This window comes from Aegilops tauschii, chromosome 3 (genome assembly GCF_002575655.3).
Source record: "Aegilops tauschii subsp. strangulata cultivar AL8/78 chromosome 3, Aet v6.0, whole genome shotgun sequence".
NCBI classification, from domain to species: Eukaryota; Viridiplantae; Streptophyta; class Magnoliopsida; order Poales; family Poaceae; genus Aegilops; species Aegilops tauschii.
In genome coordinates, this window is record NC_053037.3 from 538,110,135 (window position 1) to 538,118,156 (window position 8,022).

Here is an 8,022-nt window from a genome sequence, read left to right on the forward strand (position 1 = left end):
ATCCTACCCGGAGCCACCGAGTTCATATTGACATAGCCACTGCCAGAAACCCTAATGATCCGGTCACAACGATACGGATCTTGGTCTCACTGAGATGGCCTTCCAAAATCCCTATGACTTGTTGTAATTATTTCAGTCTCACCGAGATGTTGCAATCGGTCTCACCGAGTTGGCTTGAAAGATTCTCTGTTGCTTATTGCTTCACTTCGGTCTCACCGAGTTGATGCAACCGGCACCACCGAGATGAAGTTTTCCCCAAGCCCTAGCACATCGGTCCCACCGAGTTGTTCCAGTCGGTCCCACTGACATTCCTAACGTTCATATTTTTGTACTGATCGGTGCCACCGAGTTTCATAATCGGTGCCACCGAGATGGACCAAAAGTGTGTAACGGTTGGATTTTTTGTGGAGGCTATATATACCCCTCCACCCCTCTTCATAATTGGAGAGAGACATCAGAACGTGCCTAAACTTCCACCATCCATTTTCTGAGAGAGAACCACCTACTCATGTGTTGAGATCAAGAGATTCCATTCCAACCATTTGCACCTTGATTTCTAGCCTTCCCGAAGTTGCTTTCTTATGTCTAGTACACACTTTATTCTTGTAGACTCGTGTTGGGCCTCCAAGCGCAGAGTTTTGTAGGACAGTAGCAATTTCCCCTCAAGTGGATGACCTAAGGTTTATCAATCCGTGGGAGGTGTAGGATGAAGATGGTCTCTCTCAAACAACCCTGCAACCAAATAACAAAGAGCCTCTTGTATCCCCAACACACCAAATACAATGGTAATTTGTATAGGTGCACTAGTTCGGCGAAGAGATGGTGATACAAGTGTAGTAATGATATTAGATATTGATTTTTGTAATAGGAACTATAAAAAACAGCAAGGTAGCAATTGATAAAACGGAGCACAAACGGTATCGCAATGCTTAGGCCTAGGGTCCGCACGTTCGCTAGTGCAATCTCTCAACAATGCTAATCTAATTGGATCATATAACCATCCCTCAACGTGTGATGAAGAATCACTCCAAAGTTCTTATCTAGTGGAGAACATAAGAAGAAATTGTTTGTAGGGTACGAAACCACCTTAAAGTTATTCTTTCCATTCGATCTATTCAAGAGTTCGTACTAAAATAACACAAAGTTATTCTTTCCGTTCGACCTATCCAAGAGTTCATACTGAAATAACACCATATGATACGCATCAACCAACTCTAATGTCACCTAGATACTCCAATGTCACCACAAGTATCCATGAGTTAATTATACGATACCCATCAAACAATTTCGGATTCATAATACTCGATCCAACACAAAGAACCTCAAAGATTGCCCCAAGATTTCTACCGAAGAAACAAGGACAAAAACGTGCATCAACCCCTATGAATAGATTACCCCAATGTCACCTCGGGAATCTGCGAGTTGAGTGCCAAAACATATATCAAGTGAATGAATATAATACCCCATTGTCACCACAGGTATTCATATGCAAGACATATATCAAGTGCTCTCAAATCCATAAAAGTATTCAATCCGATATAACGAAATCTCAAAGGGAAAACTCAATTCATCACAACAAGATAGAGAGGGAAAACACCATATGATCCAACTATATTAACAAAGCCTGCGATACATCAAGATCGTGTCAACTCAAGAACACGAGAGAGAGAGAGAGATTAAACAGCTACTGGTACAAACCCTCAGCCCCGTGGGTGGACTACTCCCTCCTCATCATGGAGACCATAGGGATGATGAAGATGGCCTCCGGTGATGATCTCCCCCTCCGGCAGGGTGCCGAAACAGGGTCCAGATTGGTTTTCGTGGATACAAAGGCTTGCGGCGGAGGAACTTCCGTTCTAGGGTTACCTTAGGGGGTTTTGGAATATTTTTCAATTTATAGGGCGAAGAGGCGATGCGGGAGGCCACCGAGGTGGGCACAACCCACCTGGGCGTGCCTGCGCCCCCAGACGGGCCCTGGTGGGTTGTGCTCCCCTTGGATCTCCCCTCAGGTACTTCTTTGGCCCACCAGGTGTCTTCTGGTCAAGAAAAAAATCTCCAAAAAGTTTCGCTGCGTTTGGACTCTGTTTGGTATGGATTTCCTGCGATGTAAAAAACAAGCAAAAATACAACAACTGACACTCAGCACTATGTCAATAGATTAGTCCCAAAAAATGATATAAAGTTGCTATAAAATGATTGTAAAACATCCAAGAATGATAATATAACAACATGAATACTTCATAAATTATAGACACGTTGGATACGTATCAGCATCCCCAAGCTTAATTCCTACTCGTCCTCGAGTAGGTAAATGATAAAAGAAATAATTTATGAAGTGTGAATGCTAGCAAAGTGCACAAGTTTGATCAATGATAATTTCAATCACTTTTCCTAGCATCATAACAGCAATTCCACACGGTTTGTGATGGCTACAGTTTATTATGCGTAGTATACTCCGATGGTATGCGTACTATACTCCGACGGTATGCGTACTATACTCCGACGGTGCTCCAAGATATTTTGTGCTGCATCTCACACCGTTGGTTATAATAAACTGTGTGGGATCTACTTGATTTTTCTCATGGGGGCTATTCCTACATGAATAGATCTCATCTACATCATCTCATCGTTGTTATTGCATTACTCCGTTTCTCCATGAACTTAATACACTAGATGCATGCTGGATAGTGGTCGACGTGTGGAGTAATAGTAGTAGATGCAGGCAGGAGTCGGTCTACTAATCTTGGACGTGATGCCTATGTGATGATCATTGCCTGGATATCGTCATAATTATTCGATCTTCTATCAATTTCCCAACAGTAATTTGTATACCCACCGTGTGCTATTTCTTTAGAGAAGCCACTAGTGAAATCTACGGCCCCGGGTATATTTTCCCATCATATATTTTCATCTCTATATTGCTATTTGCCTTTTCTTTTATTTGCATCTTTTATTTTCAGATCTATATTATCAAAAACCCAAAAAAAACTCGCTGAATTTTATTTTCCATTATTCTATTTGCATCTATCAATCTACTACAAATTTTACCTCGTCAACTTGACAATTTCTGGCGCCGTTACCCGAAGAGGGATGACAACCCCTCATACGCGTCGGCTTGCAAGTATTTGTTCTTTGTGTGCAGGTACCATTTACATAATGTTGCTTGGTTCTCCTACTAGATTGATACCTTGGTTTCATAACTGAGGGAAATACCTACCGTAGTTGTACTGCATCATCCCTTCCTCTTTGGGGAAATACCGAGCAGCTTCAAGCGACATCAAAAGGAATTTTTGGTGCCATTGCCGAGGAGACATCATCAACATCTATCTGGTTCCTAATCACAAATCTCATCTCCTTGCAATTTACATTATTTGCCATTTGCCTCTCATTTTCATCTCCCCCACTTCACAAAAAATTGCCGTTTATTCGCCCTCTTTTTCGTTCGCCTTTTTTCTTGTCAGATATATTTGCAATCTTGTTTGCGTAGTCATGATGTCTCAAAGAAAATACTATGATGTTCCTTACCCAAATATTTTTCTTGAATTTGAGAAAAGTACTAAGAAATATATGACTACACAATTTGAGCACAATAAATACTTTACCGAAGAACTTAAGGAACACTCTGTTGTGCTAGCTGCTATAATGAAACAACTCGATGATATTAGTAGAGAAGTTTGTAATCTTCAATCCAACTATGCTCAGGCTAAAAATTTGCTAGGTAAAATATCTGATGCACAAGCTACCCTAGTAAATCAAATGGCCGCTAAGCCAATTTCTTTAGAAGATAAAAATGATGAAGATCTTAAAAAGATTGGTGTTTCTATTGGTTCCTTGTTTAGTAAAATTAAAATTGATAATAATGGGACTGTAGAAGAGTCAACTTTAGATAAAGGGCGTCCCAATGATTCAGAGGGTGAAAATCTTGATGAAAAAATTGATAAAAGTGGGTTTGCAGAGGTCAAAACTTTAACTAGTGATGTGCCCACTCTTTTGGATTACAAAGACTTTAATTATGATAATTGCTCTTTGATGGAATGTATTTCCTTGTCGCAATCCATGATAAATTCACCCCATGCTTATGAACAAAATAAAGCTTTCACTAAACATATTGTTGATGCCATGATGAAAGCTTTAGAAGAAAAGTTGGAATTAGAGGTTTCAATTCCTAGAAAGTTACATGATGATTGGGAACCTACCATTAAAGTCAAGATTAAAAGTATGACTATTTTGCTTTATGTGACTTGGGTGCTAGTGCTTCCACAGTTCCAAAATTTTTATGTGATGTGATTGGTCTTACAGATATTGAAGAGTGTTCTTTAAATTTGCACTTGGCCTATTCTACTATTAAAAAGCCTGTGGGAAGAATTAATGATGTTCTTATTCTTGCAAATCGGAACAATGTGCACATAGATTTTATTGTTCTTGATATTGATTGCAATCCGTCTTGTCCAATTATACTTGGTAGACCGTTTTTACACACTATTGGTGTCGTGATTGATATGAAAGAAGGCAATATTAAATTTCAATTTCCAGTAAGAAAGGGTATGGAACACTTCCCTAGAACAAGAATTAAGCCACCATATGAATCAATCACGAGGGCATCCTATGGATCAAAAACTACACATGACAATACTTGAATCTATTAATTATGCCTAGCTAGGGGCATAAAACGATAGCGCTTGTTGGGAGGCAACCCAATGAATAAAATTTATTTTTACCCTTTTTATTTCTGTTTTTGAGTGTTTGCATAAGTATGCCTCTGTTATGATTGTGTTTTTATGCTTTAATTAGTTTATGTGCCAAGCTAAACCTTTGGGATCATGTTGGGTGATAGTTGATTTGATCTTGTTGACAAACAGAAACTTTTGAGCTCAGTAGCAGAATTTAAAAAAATAACAGAAGCGTGCTTTTGCTCTGAATTTTCTACACAAGAATTATATACAAATTCCCACATTTTCCTAAATTTTCAGAATTTTTTGAGTTACAGAAGTATACGAAGTTTCCAGATTACTACAGACTGTTCTTTTTTTGACAGATTCTGTTTTCGTTGCATTGTGTGCTTATTTTGATGAATCTATGGTTTGTATCGGGGGGTATATGCCATGGTAAAGTTAGAACATAGTAGGTACAATGCAATATTAAAATATGAATGTGTTTGCAACAGTACTTAGAGTAGTGATCTGTTTTCTTATACTAACGGATCTCATCAAGGTTTTGTTAAGTTTTGTGTGATTGAAGTTTTCAAGTATTGGGTGAGATCATGATGGATGAAGGAATAAGGAGTAATAAGAGCCCAAGCTTGGGGATGCCCCACGGCACCACAAGATAATATTCAAGGAGAAACAAGCAACTAAGCTTGGGGATGCCCCACGGCACCACAAGATAATATTCAAGGAGAAACAAGCAACTAAGCGTGGGGATGCCCTGAGTGGCATCCCCTCTTTCTCCTGATGACCATCGGTATTTTACTTGGAGCTATATTTTTATTCGTCACATATCATGAGTTTTACTTGGAGCGTCTTGTATTATATGAGTCTTTGCTTGTTTTGCTTTTTAGTTTGTCACAAGTATCCTTGCTGGACAAACCTATTTGAGAGAGCCAAAATTATGCTATGATTTGTTAGAATTGCTCTTTATGCTTCACTTAAATCTTTTGAGCTATGGAATTGCTCTAGTGCTTCACTTATATCTTTTTGAGCATGGTGTGCTTTAATATTTTTGAAGAAATGCTCTCATGCTTCACTTAGATTTATTTGAGAGCTAGTAAATTTTAAAGAAATTCTCTCATGCTTCACTTATATTATTTTGAGAGACGAAAATTTTATGCTCATGTTCTTCACTTAAATTTATTTTGAGCTTGTTAAAAAGCAATTGCAACATATGAAACTAGTCCCAAAGTGATGGATATTCAAGAGGATATAATAAAAACTTTCATGAAGATCATTGGACAAAATTAACTTGATTCTTTGTAATAGTTTTGAGATATGATGATAGTGATATGTGAGTCATGTTGGTGAGTAATTATGCTTCAGTAAGAATATTGGTGCTAAGGTTTGTGATTCCCTATGCAAGCACGAAAGTCAAATAGTTATGCAATGAAATTACTTCCTACTTGTGGTGCATTATTCAGTGTTAGTTATGCTTAATGCTCGCTAATGTGATTTTTTGTTTCTTGGTTGGTTGCTTCTCAATCTTTTTGCTAGCCTCCACTTGTACTAAGTAGAAATACTACTTGTGCATCCAAACTCTTTAAACCTAGTTTGGCCACATGAGTCCACCATACCTACCTATATGCGGTATTCCCGTGCTGTTCTAAGAAAATTTGTATGTGCCATCTCTAATTTTCAAAATAAATTTACTTTTGGCCACATGAAGCGGCAGGGGGTGGCCACTATTTTCCATGCTAGATGTGTTATTCTCAGTATGTCTATTTATTCACTTGTCATTGCACGAGAGTGCGCTGGTAATAGGGATGCCCAGTCCCGAAATGAAAAATGAATTTACTTTATGTTGTCAAATAATAAATTCCTTGGAAAGTGTTGGTATGGAAGACACTCGTGGATACGGCTAGCCATGGATTCTGAAAGAATGGTGCAAAATGGAATAAACTTTATTTTCGGTTTGGGAACCGCCTATGATATATCTAGCATGGAATGTGTTGGGAATTACTCGGTCATTTTCGTTGATGGGAAAAGTATGCCTCTAAAAAAATATCTCTCAATTTAAGCTTTTAGCTCTGGCACCTCTACAAATCTCTACTTCCCTCTGCGAAGGGCCAATCTATTTACTTTATGCAATTTTTATTTATTTATTGAGTCTTCATCTTCTCTTATAAAGCACCAACTAAGGGGCACTATGATCATACTGGAGCATTGGATGTAGCTAATATGCGAGTGTGTTTCATGAATGTGTCAATGATTGAGCATGATGGGCTAGGGATAACTTTTTTAGTGTTGATATTTTGAAAGACATGGTTGCTTGTTGATATGCTTGAGTATTGAAATCTTCATGTCAAAACTAGACTATTGCTTTGAACCATATAAAGTCCAAATGTCCAAGCTACAAAAGAAAAGAATATGTGATGAACATGTTAGGCAGCATGCCACAACAAAAATTCTGTTTTTATCATTTACCTACGCGAGGACGAGCAGGAAATAAGCTTGGGGATGCTGATACGTCTCCAACATATCTATAATTTTTTATTGTTCCATGCTATTATATTATCATTCTTGGATGTTTTACAATCATTTTATAGAAAATTTATATCATTTTTTGGGACTATCCTATTGACATAGTGCCTAGTGCCAATTGTTGTTTGCTTGTTTTTTACTTCGCAGAATATCAGTACCAAACGGAGTCCAAACACAGCGAAACTTTTTGGAGGTTTTGTTGGACCAGAAGACATCCAGTGGGCCAAAGAAGTACCAGAGGGGAGGCTCGAGGGGAGCACAACCCACCAGGGCGCACCAGGTGGCCCAGGCGCGCCCAAGTGGGTTGTGCCCACCTCGGTGACCTCCCGCACTGCCTCTTCGCTCTATAAATTCCTAAATATTCCAGAAACCCTAGGGGAGCCGATGAAACACAATTCCAGCCGCCGCAAGTTCCAGAACCACGAGATTCAATCTAGACACCCTCACGGAGGGGTTCATCATCCTCATTGGTGCCTCTCCGATGATGCGTGAGTAGTTCATCATAGACATATGGGTCCGTAGGCACTAGCTGGCTTCTTCTCTCTTTTTTATTCTCAATACAATGGTCTCTTGGAGATCTATTTGATGTAACTCTTTTTGCGGTGTGTTTGATGGGATCCGATGAACTTTGAGTTTATGATTAGATCTATATCCATGAAAGCTATTTGAGTCTTCTTTGGTCTCTTATATGCATGAATACTTATAGCCTCGTATTTCTTCTTTGAATTTTTGGTCTAGTTAGGCCAACTAGATTGATTTTTCTTGCCATGGGAAGAGGTGCTTTCTGATGGGTTCGATCTTGCGGTGTTCTTTCCCAGTGACAGAAGGGGCA